This window comes from Aotus nancymaae, unplaced genomic scaffold (genome assembly GCF_030222135.1).
Source record: "Aotus nancymaae isolate 86718 unplaced genomic scaffold, 86718_ANA_hifiasm-v0.15.2.pri h1tg000028l, whole genome shotgun sequence".
NCBI lineage: Eukaryota > Metazoa > Chordata > Mammalia > Primates > Aotidae > Aotus > Aotus nancymaae.
In genome coordinates this window covers 37,071,782-37,089,731 of record NW_026988441.1, presented here as the reverse complement: position 1 = coordinate 37,089,731, position 17,950 = coordinate 37,071,782, and the positions used below count along the sequence as shown (strand labels likewise).

Below are 17,950 nucleotides of genomic sequence, written 5' to 3'. Positions count from 1 at the left end.
AGGGCTGAGCTCCACATGCAGGTGCCAGGAAATGATCCATTCCAGGCATCTCTCCTGGCTTCTGGTCATCTCTCAGCCTCACATGGCCCCAGGTCCCAATTTCCCCTTTCTATGAGGATACCAGTCATATTGGATTAGGGGCTCACCAGACTCGTGTGGCCTCATCTTAGCTTATTTACATCCGCAAAGATTCAGTTTACAAATAAGGTCACATCCAAAAGGAGAAATGGCGGAGTAGGATGGTAACATATGAATTTGGTGGTGGTGGGGATACAATTGTATCCGTAGCAGGCCAGTTTTCTGCCTCTTGGGGCCCTTGGTGGTTGTGGGGTTGCGAGTCGAAGGGTCTCTACTCAAGAAAGAGGACCGGATTCAAGAGACTCCCAGAAAGAGATGGCTGAGGTTGTTGCTGGGATTTAGAACTTGGTCTTTTTGCAAATGAGCTCCACTTTGAAGGTGGTGGCGACTGCATGTTAGAAAAGACGTGTGCGCTGTTTGTAGCAAGAGTCCAAACTGCAGTCAGTGGCTGGCAGAACTGGGGCTAGTTCACAGCACTGTCAACATTTGGGGCCAGGTAACTGTTTGCTCTAAGGGGCTGTCCTGTGCATTGTGGGATATTTAGTAGCATCCCTGGCCTCCACCGTCCCGCCTCTGGTTGCAACAACCAAAAATGTCTCCAGACATGGCTAAAAGTCTCCTGGGGGGGCAGAATTGCCTGCAGGTGAGAAACAATGGGTGAATGAGATGGGCACAGATCCTAGGATGGGCTTAGACCATGCAGTGAGAGCAGCATCTCCACACCTGGGGCAAGCGCCTCTGAGCAACCTGATCTGCAGGTTTTGCGTTTGTTGGCTTTACCTGCTCCAGACGTGGGTATTTTCCTTCTTTCTCCTTTCCCCCTCTTTCTGGACTGTCATTGCTGGCTATGGGGCTGGAGGTGGCTGTTGGTGACTCCTGGTGTCAAGGATGCTCCTCTTTGAGCTTTTCCTCTGTTAGGCAATCCCATCCAGCTCTGTGACCCATGAGCTGTCCTCAGCAGAGGCTGACATGAGCTTTTTGCAAAACCTTTTTCTTTCTTTCTTTTCTTTTCTTTTTTTTTTTTTTTATTTGAGACAGAATCTCACTCTGTTGCCCAGGCTGGAGTGCAATGGTGTGATCTCGGGTCACTGCAGCCTCTGCCTCCTGGGCTTAAGCAATTCATCCACCTCCTTCTCCCAAGTAGCTGGGTCTACAGATGTGCACTGCCATGCTTAGCTAATTTTTTAACTTATTTTTGTAGAGACAAAGTCTTACTATATTGTCCAGGCTACTTTCAAACTCCTGGACTCAAGCCATTAGCTGGGTGTGCTGGTGGGCACCTGTAATCCCAGCTACTCAGGATGCTGAGGCAGGAGAATCACTTGAACCCAGGAGGTGGAGGTTGCAGTGAGCTGTGGTCACACCACTGCACTCCAGCCTAGGTGACAGAGCGAGACTCCATCTCAAAAAAAAAAAAAAAAAGAAAAAAAGAAAAAAGAAGTTCCCAGATGAGGTGATGCTCTAAGTCAGTGGGTCACATGGACACATGACACCTTGGATGACCCCAAATTGGATGACTCCTCCCGCCTCAGCCTCCCAAAGTGCTGGAATTACAGGTGTGAGCCACCACACCCAGCCTTTGCCAAATCTTCAGTACACCAACAATGTCAGTGTGTTGAAGGCCTTAATTTGGGACAGCAGGTGACTCCCTCTTTTTCCTGGCATCGTGTTCTCTTCTGTGGGAGATGAAGTTTGCTTAGTCTTTCTTAGGCATCAGATTCAAGGGGCAGGTAGGAGGTTGGAAGTTGGAAGAGTTAAGCCAGAGATCTAGAACCAAGGCTGCACAGAGCAGGTGCCGGGAGCCTGCTCTTGGGTTCCTTTGCTTGAACAGCCCCAGGCTGAGCGGAACCATGCACTTCTTACTGTGATCGCTGGTTCCTTATCATTCCCCGTTTGTTTCTGTTCCTGCTTTTGTTTGCTTCGCTTCTCAGAAAAATCCTGAGGTCTTTAAACTCTGATTTGGGGTCATCCAAGATCTCATGTGTCTATGTGACCCACTGACTTACAGCATTGCCTTCATCTGGGAACTTCTGTTTTTTTTTTTTTTTTTTGAGATGGAGTCTTGCTCTGTCACCCAGGCTGGAGTGCAGTGGCACAGTCATAGTTCACTGCAACTTCTACCTCCCAGATTGAAGCGATTCTCCTGCCTCAGCCTTCCAAGTAGCTGGGATTACAGGTGCCCGCCACCACGCCCTGCTAATTTTTGTATTTTTAGTAGAAACAGGGTTTCACCATGTTGGCCAGGCTGGTCTCGAACTCCTGACCTCAGGTGATCTTCCTGTCTCGGCCTCCCAAGGTGCTGGGATTACAGGTGTGAGCCACCGCACCCAGCCTGTCACCTGGGAACTTTTTAAAAAATTATTTTTATTTTAGACAGGATCTCCATCTCTCTCTCTCTCTCTTTCTCGCTCTCGCTCTCACTCTCGCTCTCGCTCTCTGGTCCAGGCTGGACTACAGTGGTGTGATCATAGCTCACTGCAGCCTTGAAATTCTGGGCTCAAGCAATCCTCCCACCTCAGCCTCCCAAGTAGCTGGGACCACAGGCATATGTAATTAGACCCTGCTAATGTTTAATTTTGTTTGTTTGTTTATAGAGACAGGGTCCTGCTATGTTGCCCAGGCTGGTCTCAAACTCCTGAGCTTGAGGTATCCTCCCACCTCAGCCTCTGAAAGTGCTGGGATTACAGGCATGAGCCACCATGGCTAGCCCACCTGGGACTGTTTTATGATGATGATGACAGGGCCTGGCTCTGTCACCCAGGCTGGATTGCAGTGGTGCAATCTCAGCTTACTCTACCCTCTGTGATCTTCCCACCTCAGCCTCCCAAGTAGCTGGGACTACAGGCATGTGCCACTACACCTGGCTAGTTTTTTGTAGAGACAGGGTTTCACCATGTTGCCCAGGCTGGTTTCAAAATCCCGAGATCAAGCGATTCTCCCACCTCGGCCTCCCAAAGTGCTGGGATTACAGGTGTGAGCCACTATGCTCAACCCACAGTCCTTTTAAACGTTGCTGGTCTCACTCCAAGGGGAGTTTATATGCTCGATCTGCCTCTCTGAGTAGTTTGAGGCCTGAATCACAGCCTGAAAAGGGGGAATTTGTCCTTTTGGGTTTGCTCCAGAATTATCTGCACTGATCACATGGAAATCCCTGTGTGTAGTTCCTGCAGGACCTGAACCCCAGTCAGTGCCAGAGGAGGAGTCTGGGGAAGAGGGACCCAACAGCAGCCCAAAGTAGCCATCTGGGAGCTCTGCCTGGCTGGGACTTTACTCTGGAGTGCACATCTTCATCTTCGCCTCAGTGACCGCCCCCCAACCCCCGTTAGCATCTGTTATCTAAGTCATTAGTTCCTGGCATGGAGACTAACACCCAGTCAGGCATGGTGGCGTGTCACGCCTGTAATCCCAACACTTTGGGAGGTTGAGTTGGATGGATCACTTGAGGTCAGGAGTTCGAGACCAGCCTGGCCAATATAGTGAAACCCTATCTCTGTTAAAAATACAAAATAATTAGCTGGGCATGGTGGCCGGCACCCGTAATCCCAGCTACTTGGGAGGCTGAGGCAGGAGAATCACTTGAACCCAGGAGGTGGAGGTTGCAGTGAGCAGAGACAGAGCCATTGCACCCTAGCCTGGGCAACAAGATTGAAACTCTGTCAAAAAAACAACAACCCACACATACCCAGTAGGAGTTCAACAAGTAATTGTTGAGTGAATGGATGGATGAGTGAGTGAATGAATGAAAATGCCACTATTTCATGAGCATGTACTATATGCTAGGTCCTTTTTCTCACTTAATTGGAACAACATCTCCTTTTAGGAGGTCTTATGAGCCCCATTCGTTCTTTCAAAAATAGTTATGGAGGCCAGGCATGGTGGCTCATGCCTGTAATCCCAGCACTTTGGGAGGCTGAGGTGGGAGGATCACTTGAGGCCAGGCATTCAAGACCAGCCTAGGTGACAGAGTGAGGCCCTGTCTCTACAAAAAACATTTTTTAAAAATTAGCTTGGGCTGGACATATGGTGGTTCATGTCTGTAATCCCAGCACTTTGGGAGGCTGAGGCAGGCAGGTCGCTTGAGTTCAGGAGTTTGAGATACAGCCTGGCCAACATGGCAAAACCCAGTCTCTATGAAAAATACAAAAATTAGCCAGGCATGGTAGCACATGCCTGTAATCCCAGCTACTTGAGAGCTGAGGCAGGAGAACTGCTTGAACCCAGGAGGCAGAGGTTGCAGTGAGCAGAGATCTCACCACTGCACTCCAGCCTGGATGATAGAATGAGACTCCATCTCAAAAATAAAAATTAGCTTGGCATGGTGCCACACCCCTGTAGTCCCAGCTACTCAGGAAGTTGAGGTGGGAAGATTGCTTGAGCCCAGAAATTCGAAGTAGAAGTGAGCTGTGATCACACTTCTGTGCTCCAGCCTGGGCAACATAACAAGACCATGTCTCTACAAAAAAATAAAAATAAATTAGCCAGGGGTGGTGGTGTGTGCCTATAGCCCCAGCTACTTAGGAGGAGGCTGAGGTGGGAGGATTGCTTGAGCCTAGGAATTTGAAGCAGCAGTGAGCTGGGATCATATCCCTGCACTCCAGCCTGGGTGACAGACTGAGACCCTGTCTCAAAAATATATCTATGTTTATTTAGCACCTACTGCATTCCTGGCAATCTTTGAGGCACTGAGCAGATAAAAGTCCCTGCCTTCAAGGAGCTTACCTTCTAGTAAAGGAAAGCAGATAGTAAACAAATAAATGGGGAATGTAAAGGTGACAAAACGTGTTTCGAAAAAACATGAAGTTGGCTGGATGTGGTGGCTCACACCTGTAATCCCAGCACTTTGGAAGGACAAGGCAGTCAGATCGCTTGAGCCCAGGAGTTCAAGACCAGCCTGGGCAAGATGGCAAAACCCCATCTTACTAAAATTACAAAAAATTAGGGACTGTCTGCCCAGCTGGGCATGATGGCTCACTCCTGTAATCCCAGCACTTTGGGAGGCCGAGGCGGGTGGATTACCTGAGGTCAGGAGTTCAAGACCAGCCTCGCCAATGTGGTGAAACCCTGACTCTACTAAAAATACAAAAATTGGCTGGGTGTGGTGGCAGATGCATGTAATCTCAGTTACTTGGGAGGCTGAGGTGGGAAGATCGCTTGAGTGTGGGACACAGAAATTGCAGTGAGCTAAGATTGTACCATTGCACTCCATCCTGGGCAACAGTAGTGAAACTCTGTCTCAAAAAAAAAAAAAAAAAATTAGCCGGCATGGTGGTGCATGCCTGTAGTCCCAGCTACTTGGGAGGCTGGGGCAGAAGGATCGCTTGAGCCTGGGAGGCAGAGATTACATTGAGCTGAGATTACACCACTGCACTCCAGCCTGGGTGACAGAGTGAGACTCTGTCTCAAAAAAAGACAAAGGAAAAACATGAAGTTGGAAAAGGAGACAGAGTGATTACAGAGTGTGTCAACCTCAGCACTACTGACATTTGGGGCTGTTGTGTGCGGCCGCCCTGTGCCTGGGAGAAGGTTGGACACCATCCATGGCCTTCACCCACTTGGTGGCAGGAGCATCCCTAGCTATGATGTCCAAGTTGCCCCATGTCCTCTAGTGGCAGGGTAGGAAGGCAGTCACCCCCAGGTGAGGACCATGGCTCTCCCTCAAGTGTCCAGGGATAGCCTCTCCAAATTGGTGACACTGGAATCCAGAATGTGGAGGAGCTGGGAAAAGGACCCTGTGGGTCTGTAGGGAAGAGAATTCCAGGTCATAGGGGCAAAGATCCTGGGGCAGGAATGCGCCCCAGGTAGCAGAAAGGCCAGCGTGCTTGAAGTGGAGGCAGAAGAGGTCCGTCGGAACCCGCTGCAGGTCACACAAGTGTGCATCCCTGCCCTCATCTGAGTCATCACTGGAGGACCCTGTCATTGTTACTTGATAGCTGAATTTGCTGTCTGCAAATCCGGCCTCCCCCTAGACTCTTCTCAGGGTAGACAGGCTTCAGTGGCCCCTTTGTGAGCCCGGAAGCTCCCACTGCTGCCCAGGATGCCTTCTCCACCCGGGCGCTGCAGAGACAATTCCTGCGTGAGCTGGGAAAATTGGGCGGGACAGCCTCCAGAATCCCCTTCTGAGCTTCCAGACCCCCTCAAGTTGTATGCCACATTTGCAGCGTCCCTGCATTTTTCTAGAGAGAGCAGAGCGGACAGGGTTTTCATCAGATCTCCAAACAGAACATGCAACCTCAGAAAAGTTTGGCAACAATTTGCTAAGTTAGGGACTGGCGAACTGCAGTCCACTACTGGTTTTTTATTTTTTGTTTGTTTGTTTTATAAATTGAAAGCTGAGGATAGTGTGGGCTTTTTACATTTGGAAATGGTTGAAAATAAGTATTTGGTGACACATCTATAAATGTAACATTCTATGAAATTTACATTTCACAGTCTGCAGATAAGGTTTTGTTGCAGGACAGGCTCGCCTGTTCATTTATCTGTCATCTTTATCTTTGTTTCCAAGCCACATCTTTGTTTTTAGTTTTGTTCGGTTTTGAGATGGAGTCTTGCTCTGTCACCTACGCTGGAGTGCAGTGGCACGATCTCGACTCATTGCAACTTCCATCTCCCAGGTTCAAGCAATTCTCATGCCTCAGCCTCCTGAGTGGCTGGGATTACAGGTGTGTGCCACCATACCTGGCTAATTTTTTTTTTTTTTTGGTAGAGATGGGGTTTCACCATGTTGGCCAGGCTGGTCTTGAACTCCTGACCTCAAGTGATACACCCACCTCGGCCTCCCAAAGTTCTGGGATTACAGGCATGAGCCACTGTGTCTGGCTCAAGCTACATCTTTGGTTGGCAGAGTTGAGTTTGCAGCATTACAGAGCAAGTTTGCTGGGCATGGTGGCTCATGCCTGTAATCCCAGCACTTTGGGAGGATGAGGCAGGCAGATCACGAGGTCAGGAGTTTGAGACCAGCCTGACTAACATGGTGAAACCCTGTCTCTACTAAAAATACAAAAATTAACTGGGTGTGGTGGCATGTGCCTGTAGTCCCAGCTACTTGGGAGGCTGAGGCAGGAGAATCGCTTGAACCCAGGAGGCGGAGGTTGTGGTGGGCTGAGATCACACCACTGCACTCCAGCCTGGGCAACAGAGCAAGACTGTCTCAAAAAAAAAAAAAAAAAAAAAAGAAAAGAAAAGAAAAAATAGAAGAATAATTAGAATGAGCCAGGGGTTGTGGGTTTTTAGAATTCTCTTATCTCATCAAATCAGGAGGTACATGCTATCCACAGGACAACCCTGGAGATGTCAGTCTTCATCTTGGTGAAGGTGACGTCTCCAAAGTTACTATTTTTCACTTTCTCTTCTCTATTCTTTGAAAGCAAGTCATGACATCCAGGCCACCCTCAGGGTGGTGGGAATTAAGCTTCCTCCTGGAGACATCATTTGATTTGCTGGACACTCCTTTGAGATGAAGAAAGATTTGAGTTTGTGTATAGGAAATTATATGGGACCGGGCACGGTAGCTCACGCCTGTCATCTCAGTGCTTTGGGAGGCTGAGGCAGGAGGAGCCCTTGAGATCAGGAGTCTGAGACCAGCCTGGGTAACATAGTGAGACCCTCATCTCTACAAAAAAATGTTTAAAAGTTAGCCAGGTGTAGTGGCACTCACCTGTAATACTAGCTACTCGAGAGGCTGAGATGGGCATTGCTTGAGCCCAGGGGTTCAAGGCTATGGTGGACTATGATCTGCCACTGCCCTCTAGGCTGGGCCACAGAGTGAGACCCTGTCCCTAAAAAGAAAAAATAAATGATGTGGGTAAAGGCTGGGTGCGGTGTCTCACACCTGTAATCCCAGCACTTTGGGAGACCAAGGTGGGTGGATCACTTGAGGTCAGGAGTTCGAGACCAGCCTGTCCAACATGGTTAAACCCTGTCTCCATTAGAAACACAAAACAATTAGCAGGGCATGGTGGTGCACACCTGTAATTCCAAGCTACTTGGGAAGCTAAGGTGGGAGGATCCCTTGGACCCTAGAGGCAGAGGTTGCAGTGAGCTAAGATCACACCACTGTACTCCAGCCTGGGCAAGAGGCAAGACTCCATCTAAAAAAAAAAATGATGTGGGTAGCACTTGGCTGGTACATATGGGCAATGGTATCTTGTATCATAATCATCATCCTCCTTTTTTTTTTTTTTTCCGAGGAGGGAAGGAGGAGAGAGGGGAGGAGAGGGAAAGGGAAAGAAGGAGGAGCCATCATCCTCTTTATTATTTTTTGTTATTGTCATCTAACAATAACAAAAAATAATTTTGCCAGTAAGAGGCAAAGCTAACATTTAAATCACAGACCCTTGCCTCTGCAAAACTGCAAAAATAAAAATAGCAGGGCACGGTGGCTCATGCCTATAATTCCAGCACTTTGGGAGGCTAAGTCAGGTGGATCACTTGAGTTTGAGACCACCCTGACCAACATGGAGAAACCCCATCTCTACTAAAAATACAAAATTAGCCGGGTGTGGTGGCGCATGCCTGTAATCCCAGCTACTCGGGAGGCTGAAGCAGGAGAATGGCATGAACCTGGGAGGCGGAGGTTGCAGTGAGCCAAGATTGCGCCATTGCACCAGCCTGGGCGACAAGAGCGAAACTCCATCTCAATAATAATAATAATAATAATGATAATTAATAAATAAAATAAATCAGAGACCCTAACCCTGTTCTCTGACCACAACGCCCTCCCCACCTGTGTCAGGAGGCACGCAGGGGCCAGAACACCTGTGTCTTGTTCCCAGCAGGCTGAGAAAGGCCCTCCCAAAGTATAACTTGCCACATGCCTACCTGCTTTCAAAGGTATTCAAAGCCAGACGTGACTGGGCAACAGAGCAAGTTTCCATCTCAAAAAAAAAAAAAAAAAAAAAAAAAAAAATCCCATGGAGGAAACAGCCTCACAGTAAGTTAAACAAACAGAACAGAGAATGAGTCACACTCCAAGTAATTAGAGAAGGTGGGTCTCCAGGATAAAGTCGGGACGCTTTTCAGAGAACAGACACCACACACCATGCCAGACAGTCCTGTTCCTTTGAGGCTCTTTATGATTTGACCCAACCTATCCCTCCACGTTTCTCTCCCACTGCTCAGGATCCCCAGACTCCACAGTCCAGCCACCCTGAAGTCTTGTAGCTGTTCATACTACCTTGCTCATCCAGTGCTGTTCCTGGAACTCCCTCTCCCACCTAACTCTTACTCATCCTTTTAAGACAAAGCACAGGCCCACTTCCTCCAGGAAGTCTGAATTAGGCCGGATGAGTGTCTGAATGTCTCTTAGCCCAGCTGCTCTCAGCCAAGGAAACATCTGGTGGCATTTTTTTTCAGGACCAGGGGAACCACTGGCATCGAATAGGCAGAGGCCAGGGATGCTGCCCAACACCCTCCAATGCATAGGAGAACACCCCTGCCACCGCCACTGAGAATTATCCAGCCCTAATTGTTGAAAATGCCGAGACTGAGAAAACCCTGCTCTGGGTCTAAGCTCCCTGCGTCTCCTTAGTTCTTAGAGCCCCTGGCCCATGATAAAGACTCATAAATGAGGCTGGGCATGGTAGCCCATGCCTGTAATCCCAGCACTTTGGGAGGCTGAGGTGGGCCGATCACCTGAGGTCAGGAGTTTTAGACCAGCCTGGCCAACATGGTGAAACCCTGATACTAAAAAAAATACAAAAATTAGCCAGGCTTGGTTGCCCACACCTGTAATCCAAGTTACTCGGGAGACTGAGGCAGGAGGATTGCTTGAACACAGTAGGTGGAGGCTGCAGTGAGCCAAGATGGTGCCACTGCACTGCAGCCTGGGCGACAGAGCAAGACTCTGTCTCAAAAAAAAAAAAAAAGAAATAAGAGTCATGCCTCTAAGTCCAAAAACCATAGCTACTCAGAGAAGGAACAGCTACCCATCCATCATAATGAAATTATGTAATTCCATGACGTAACTCCATAACCCCATGTTGGGGTTTCTGACCTCAGCTGCAGTAGGGTGCCTGATGAATTACTTCATGCATTTCTGGGACATCCCATTCCCTGAATGAGTTCGTTTCCTCTGGACCATGAAGGTTGGACTTAAGCTGAAGTCTGGTCCATTTGGGGACACCGCCCCCCAGCTTCTGAACGGGGGACTCTCAACAACATATTGTGCATGTTTGAAGTGATTTGGTTTGGGGAAATCTTCTTAAAAGAGACAGGGTCATGCTAGGTTTCCCAGGCTGGTCTCAAACTCCTGAACTCAAGCAATCCTCCCTCCTCGGACTCCCAAAGTGTTAGGATTACAGGCATGAGCCATCTCGCCTGGCCATGGAGAGATCTTCTGGGCCTGTCTGACGAGTTAACCTTGATGAGAGCTGCTCTGCTCGACTCCTGGTTACTGTTCAACTGCCTCCCCTGTGGGAGACTTGGATTAGACAGGCAGCCTCAAGGCTGGGGTGTCTGATGGCAATTGAGAGGCTTCTGGTGCTCGGGGCAGCATCTGGCCTGTCTACATCTCCAAATAGCACCTGTGTGGAAGTGAATGTGTTTCAGACTCTCAGCACCTGTTTGAGGGTATCTGACAGCATCTGTATTGGGGGTACCTAGTATGTGTTTGGGAGTCACTGCTGGACCCATGTGGAGTGTCTGACCTATTTTGGGGGTGCCTGGAAGCCTGTTTTGCATATCTGATGGCAGATGGTATCTGTGTTTGGGGGATCCGATGGGTACATATGTTTCAGTGTCTGAGACCACCGGAGAGGTATATGATTCATTTTTCCCAGACCCGCCTTTCTGAAGTCTGTGCTGTCTCTTTTTGTTGTTGTTGTTTTAAGACAAGGTCTTACTCTGTTGCCCAGGCTGGAGTGAGTGGCATGATCACAGCTCACTGCAGCCTGGACCTCCCAGGCTCAAGTCATCCTCTCACCTCAGCCTCTGGAGGAGTTGGGACACCGGCAGGTGCGATTACACCTGGCTCATTTTAAAAATGATTTGTAGAGATGGGGTCTTGCTATGTTGCCCAGACTGGTGGTCCTGAACTCCTGGGCTGAAGTGATCCTCCCGCCTCTGCCTGATGCGGCCTCTCTTTCTCAGGTGAGGGACCCTGCCCTCTGCATTTCTTGGACTCTCCCCGCTAAGACTCCCCATCACCTGGGGTGCCTGCCTTAGGTACCCCCAATCCCAACACGCCCCTAGGAGCCCACTGACAACCCCTCCAAGCATCCGTTGATTCCTCCAAAACACTCCTAGCTCCACTGTCCTCCCTCGGGGTCCCCCTGTCCCACTGTCCTCCCTCAGCGTCCCCCCAACCCCGCTGTCCTTCCTCGGGGTTTCCCCAACACCGCTGTTCTCCCTCGGGGTCCCCCCAACCCCGCTGTCCTCCCTTAGGGTCCCCCTAACTGTACTGTACTCCCCTTGAAATCTCCCAACCCGCTGAGTCCTCCTCAGGACTCCCTCCCCAGCCCTGCTAACCACCCAGGCTTCCGTTAACCCCACAAAACCCCCAGTTAACCCTGCTGCTCTTCTTCTGGATCCCTTCAACCCCGCTGTCCCCTCAGAACCCCCAACCCTACTGATAGCCAGGGTCGCATGGATCTCCCTCAAAAAGCGCCCCCAACCCCGCTGACCCACCCCTCAAAGGACGCCCGCACCCCTGCCGCGAGCACCGTCCTGCTTCGGTGCCCGCACCCCCTTCCAGGCCGAGCGGACGCCCACTCCTAGGTCCCCGGGAGCGCCCCCCTCGAGGCCACGCCTCCTTCCGGGTCACGCCCTCTGACCCGCCTCCGAGGCGGGGTCGCGCATGCGCCGCTCTCTCTGCGCGGCTTCCCGCTTCCGGCTCCCGGCCGCTGGCGACTGTGGATCCGGGGAGGCCGGGCGGAGACGGCGGAGGCGACTGCGAGAGTGGCAGACCAGCGGGCGGAGAGCGGCCTGCGGGCGATCGAGCAGAGGTAAGGGCGGCGGCGGGGCGGTCCCAAGGAAAACGGGGCTCAGGAGGCCGCCCTCGTTCTCTTCAGGGGGTAGCCTGTGGCGCCGGACCCCCGGGGGTGCCTCGGGCCTCCTGCTGGCCGGCTCCTGGGGGACTCCTCCAGGCAAGCAAACAGGTGCTGGGGTTCAGGCTGCTCCTTCAATGCATGGAGGCTCTAGGCGGCGATTGCAGGGTGCAGAGTTGCAGGCGATGCCCGCCGGCTCCGTCCTAGCCCCAGCCAGCCCTGGGGTGCTGCGGCTCACCCTGCTCCAGGAGAGGAGAGGAGAGGTCACTAGCGCCCCAGGAGCGCCCGGGGCAGGACCAGGGATGGAGTAGAACCCACCACAATACTCAGTACCGTCATATTTCAGGCGTCCCGGGAGAACCCTCACACCCCGGAGCAGACAGCCCTCCTTGGCCGGGAGCGTTTGGGTGCAAAACCATGAGAACTATCTGTGCCTTGGGTTTTAGTTTCTTTCTTGTGCAAGAGCTCAGCTGGTGCTTTGATTGCGGACAGGAACGAGAAACTTTCCCCTGGTCTTTGCATGATTCGTTTTGTTTTACGTTTTTAAATTTCAACTTTTATTTTAGATTCGGGGGGACATGTGCAGGTGTGTTACCTGAATCTATTGCGTGATGCTGAGGTTTGGGGTGCAATTGATCTCGTCCCCTAGGTACTGAGCATAGTACCCAATAGTTAGTGTTTCAACCCTTGCCCTCCTTTCTCCCTCCCCAGTAGTAGAGCCCAGTTTCTGTTGCCTTGTGTCCATGAGTACCCAAGGTTTAGCTCCACTTAACAAGCTTGAAAGTGCGGTATTTGATTTTCTGTTCCTGTGTTAATTCGACTAGCCCTTGAGTGTTTTGCTGTAGCTATCTGCCCCTTATCTCTTGCTTTATGGAGATTAAAGCCTGGACCACAGGGTTCAAAACATTCTTAAAGTTTTACCGCAGAAGCAAAGCGGCCAACACTTTTCCCCCTTTGCCTTGTTTTCGCGGAGATGAAACTCCAGCCAGTAGCTTGGAAGGGCCCCATTCTCTTCCCGTTGACAAGAGAGTGAGTTTAGGACAGTGTGGTCAGCCCATTGGTCAAGGGATAAGTTTGGCAGGTGTCCGAGTGAATGATTAATCCTCAAGCTATAAGAAGTGTCAGGAGCGGCGGGCGCAGTGGCTCATGCCTGTAATCCCAGCACTTTGGGAGGCCGAGGCAGGTGGATCACCTGAGGTCGGGAGTTTGAGACCAGCCTGACCAAGACGGAGAAACTCGTCTCTACTAAAAATACAAGTTAGCCGGGCATAGTGGCACATTCCTGTAGTCCCAGCTACTTGGGAGGCTGAGGCAGGAGAATCGCTTGAACGAGGGAGGCAGAGGTTGTGGTGAACTGAGATCAGCAGGCCATTGCACTCCAGCCTTGGGAACAAGAGCAAAACTCCGTGTCAAAAAAAAAAAAAAAAAGAAGAGGAAGAAGAAGTGTAAGGAGCACAGGCTTGAGGTCAGATCTGAGCTGGTTTCTGGTCCCAGTTCCACCACCTGCTAGCTGTGTAACTTCACTAAGTGTCTGTCTTCCCATCTTTAAAATGGAAATAAGGGTTGGTTGGAGTTTCTATGAGATAATCTGTGTAAGGTGCATAACAGAAGCGCCTGGCATATGGCAACCTTTCCATCAGGGTTACATGCCCTTTGCATATGTGAATGCTCCCAGACCTGCATGTTTGGGTTAACATTCCAAATAATAAAGAGTGTGGAAAATTTGAGCATCTCAGGTGTTTTTTGGACCAGGTCATGGTTTACACTTTATCAGTAGTTTGCTATTTCTATAGGTCAACAAGCCCTTCTGAGGAAAAAAAAAAAAAAAGGAAGATGTTTGTTCTAGAGCAAAAAAGACCAAACAGCCAGAAGGCATGATACATTTCATTCTTGTAAATGTTACTTTGTTTTCATTTTGGATAGCTTGTTTCACTTTTGTTTTCTTTTGAAATTAGTGTGTGATTTTACTTAAATTTTTTTTTTTTTCTTTTTAGAGACAGGGTCTGGCTCTGTTGCCTGGACTGGAATGCAATAGCACAATCATAGCTCACAACAGCCTGAAACTGCTGGGCTCAAATAATCCTCCTGCTACAAACTCCCAAATAGCTGGGACTACAGGCACACACCTCCATGTCTGGCTAATTTAAAAAAATTTTTTTGTAGGGTCTTGCTCTGTTGCCCAGGCTGGTCTTGAACTCCTGGACTCAGGTGATCCTCCCACCTTGGCCTCCCAAAGTGCTAGGATTACAGACATGACCTGCTGCAGCCTGTGGTTTTTGTTTTTTTTAATTGACAGATAACAGTGTATGTATTTATCGCATACGACATACGACATGATGTATTCTTGAAAAATGCAAGAGGAGTGGATGTTATAAGTACTCTCACCACAAAAATGAGAACTATGTGAACTGCTGCATTTGTTAGTAAGCTAGATTTACCCATGTCGTGGTGTATATATACTTCAAAGTGTATTTCATTTTTCTTTTTTCTCTTCTTTTTTTTTTTTTTGAGACAGGGTCTCACTCTGGCACTCAGGCTGGAGTGCAGTGGCATGATCTTGGCTCACTGCAACCTCCATCTTCTGGGTTCAAGTGATTCTCCTGCCTCAGCCTCCCAAGTAGCTGGGATTACAGGCATGTGCCACCATGCCCGGCTAATTTTTTGTATTTTTAGTAGAGACAGGGTTTCGCCATGTTGGCCAGGCTAGTCTTGAACCCCTGACTTCAGGTGATCTGCCCACCTCAGCCTCCAAGAGTGCTGGGATTACACCCATGAACTACTGTGCCTGACCATATTTCATTTTAAATGGCATACCTTAAAGAAGCAGAAAAGAGATGGGGTGCCATGACTCATGTCTGTAATCCCAACACCCTGGGCAGATCACTTGAGGCCAGAAGTTCGAGACCAGCCTGGCCAACAGGGTGAAACCCTGTCTCTACTGAAAATACAAAAAATTAGCCAGGCATGGTGGCACATGCCTGTAATCCCAGCTACTTGGGAGGCTGAGGCAGGAGAATCACTTGAACCCGGAAGATGGAGGTTGCAGTGAGCCAAGATGTGCACCATTGCAGTCCAGCCTGAGTAGCAGAGCAAGACTCCATCTCAAAAGCAAAAAAAGAAAAAAAGAAAAGAAAAGAAAAAAGAAAAGAAATTCTTTGATTCTTTCTCTCCTTTTTGCTTAAATCAACTTGAGAATGTCCCCATTTTGAAAGGGGAAGTGGCACATACATTGTTTTCTGGCATAGCTGTGGTATAATTTTCATTCTTGTCACACAGTAGCAATTCCAGCTTCAAGGCCATTGCCGTCTGTCGGCCAGGCCCGTGGTGACTGGCTGCGCCTCCCTGGGTGTTTACCTACCACATGTTTAACATAGTTTTGATCCAGTGTCAAGGTCGCCTTCATTCTCACTCATCCTGGGTCATGTTTCCATCTTTTCAAACTCTGTGACTTTCAAAACATTTTTGCTGCCAGCTCTCTGAAAATAATTTAAAAGCCAAGACACCTTATATTAGGTCCAGCCGATCGCTGTTTCTCTGTTATTTGTTAGGTAAACTTTACTTGCCCCCTGAGATGGTCAAGAGCTACTGAGTTTTGAAAACCCTCTCTCTATGTGCAAAACAGTGCCCGTGGAAGCAGCTGCCTGGAGGAATTTTTTTGGAGGAGGACTGTGGCTGATCAGGCAAGGGAGGGAAACTGGGTAAAATAATGTTCTCTGAGAACTTTCACTGACAGCAGTTGTTCTCATTTTTATGATGCAAATTAAGTTGCATGTGAACTAAATTAAGTTTGCTCGCTTCTCTGCTTTTGTTGAAGATAGATTCATAGTTTCAACTGAGGATAGAGTTGAATTCTGGTCATGTTCAATATGTCAAAGTAGTAGATACACTGATTTTCTTTTTCTTTCTTTCTCTCTCTCTCTCTTTCTTTCTTTCTCTTTTTTTTTTTGAGATAGTTTCATTCTATCATCCTGGCTGGAGAGTGTGGTGGATCACAGCTCACTACAGCCTCCACCTTCTAGGCTCAAGCAGGGTAAGGAGCTAGGACTGTAGGCACATACCACTTTGCCCAACTAATTTTTGTATTTTTTTGTGCGTGTTAGAGACAGGGTTGCCCAGGCTGGTCTCAAACTCCTGGGCTCAAGCGGTTCTCCTACCTTCGTCTCCCAAAGTGTTGGGATTATAGGTGTGAGCCACTGTGAACGGCTTGATACCCTGATTTATGGTCATATATATATATTCTAAAGGTTTCACTAACAGTACACATTTAACACATTGTGGATGGTTACATTTTAAATTCATGTCACCTTTTAAATATAATATAGCAGCTTTATTGAAATATAATTAAAAGAGCATAAAATTCACCTTTTAAAGCATATCATTCAGTGTGTTTTAGTATATTCACAGAGTTAAGCAACTGTCATCAGTATTTAATTCCAGGATGTCTTATCATTGTTTAAAGAGATAGGATCTTGCTGTGTTGTCCAGGCTAAATTCAAACTCCTGGGTTCAGATGATCCTCCTGCCTCAGCCTCCTGAGCAGCTGGGACTACAAGTGTCGGCCACCATACCTGGCTCAGGTCATCATCCTTATGCGTGGGTTACAGGAGGAGAGAAAGTGAAAAATGGGAGTTGGTCTGGAGAAAGTCTCAGATCGAAAATGAAAACAAAAATTGGCTGGGCACAGCAGCTCACACCTGTAATCCCAATACTTTGGGAGGCTGAGGCAGGAGAACTATTTGAGGCCAGGAGTTCAAGACCAGCCTAGGTAACACACCAAGAATCCCATCTCTACAAAAAATTTTAAAACTAGCCAGATATGATGGCTCACACCTGTGGTTCCAGCTACTTAGGAGGCTGAGATGGGAGGATCGCTTGAGCTTGGGAGGTCAAGGCTGCAGAGAGCTGTAATCACACCATTGCACTCCAGCCTGGGCAACAGAGGAGACCTCATCTCTAAATAAATAAATAAATAAATAAATATTTTAAAATGAAAAGGAGTCCTGAGCAGGTGCTTTCTCACTGCAGTGTCGGATGGAAGGAGGGGAGGACCATGTCAAATTACTTGGCAGGCATCTAGCACCATCTTGCATACAGGGACATCCCAGTTAAGTGCTGTGTATGGATACCTCTAATTTGCTGAGGTTCATTTGAAGAAAAAATTGAATTTAGAAACAAGAGTAGGTTGGGAAGTTATCCATAGTAGGGATTACTGGACTCGACAGTCCCCTTATCCAGGGTGAAATGGATAGTGATGGACCAGATAGAATGTAGAACAAGGATTTCAGCATCCTTGGGTGCTGGAGGCAGCAAGGGGGTCAGCTCTGTGGCACTGACAATGCCAGGTAGTGGTTACCAATGGTGTGTCCGTGTGACCCTTTGTGATGTCCACTTGGGGGCTCCTAACCAATGAGGTTTTGTTTGTTTTTGAGTTCGGGTCTTGCTGGATTACCCAAGCTGGAGTGCGGTGTCATGATCATAGCCCACTGCAGCCTCAACCTCCTGGGCTCAAGTGAGCCTCCCACCTCAGCCTCCCAAATAGCTGGAACCACAGGTGTAAGCCATCACACCTGGCTAATTTCTTTTATTTTTTGGAGAGACAGGGGTCTTACCATCTTGCCCAGGCTGGTCTTGAACTCCTGCTCAAGCGATCTGCCTGCCTTGGCTTCCCAAAGTGCTGGGATTACAGACATGAGCCATTGTACCCATCCCTAAGAGAGATGGGAAGAAGGAAAAATTGGGGCCCTCATATACTGCTGGTGGGAATATAGATTGGTGCAGCTGCCTTGAGAAACAGGCAGTTGCTCAAAAGCTTAACATAGGACCCAGCAATTCCGTTCCTCAGTAGATGCCTAAGAGAAATGAAAACACAGGTCTACACAAAACTTGTACAG

General features: G+C 48.8%; 1 protein-coding gene across 6 annotated transcripts in view; it reads left to right on the top strand.

The window, feature by feature from the left end:
* ARHGEF18 (Rho/Rac guanine nucleotide exchange factor 18) overlaps nucleotides 1-17,950 on the top strand; it is a 116,598-nt gene that overhangs the window by 27,040 nt on the left and 71,608 nt on the right. For 2 of the 6 annotated variants that reach the window (XM_012436211.3, XM_012436210.3), the window contains exon 1: nucleotides 11,915-12,017. The exons of the other annotated variants lie outside the window; for them this stretch is intronic. The gene's annotated coding sequence lies outside the window, so the exon portion shown is untranslated. Of the gene's footprint in view, nucleotides 1-11,914; nucleotides 12,018-17,950 lie in introns of those variants that run through there. 6 annotated transcript variants of the gene reach the window in all.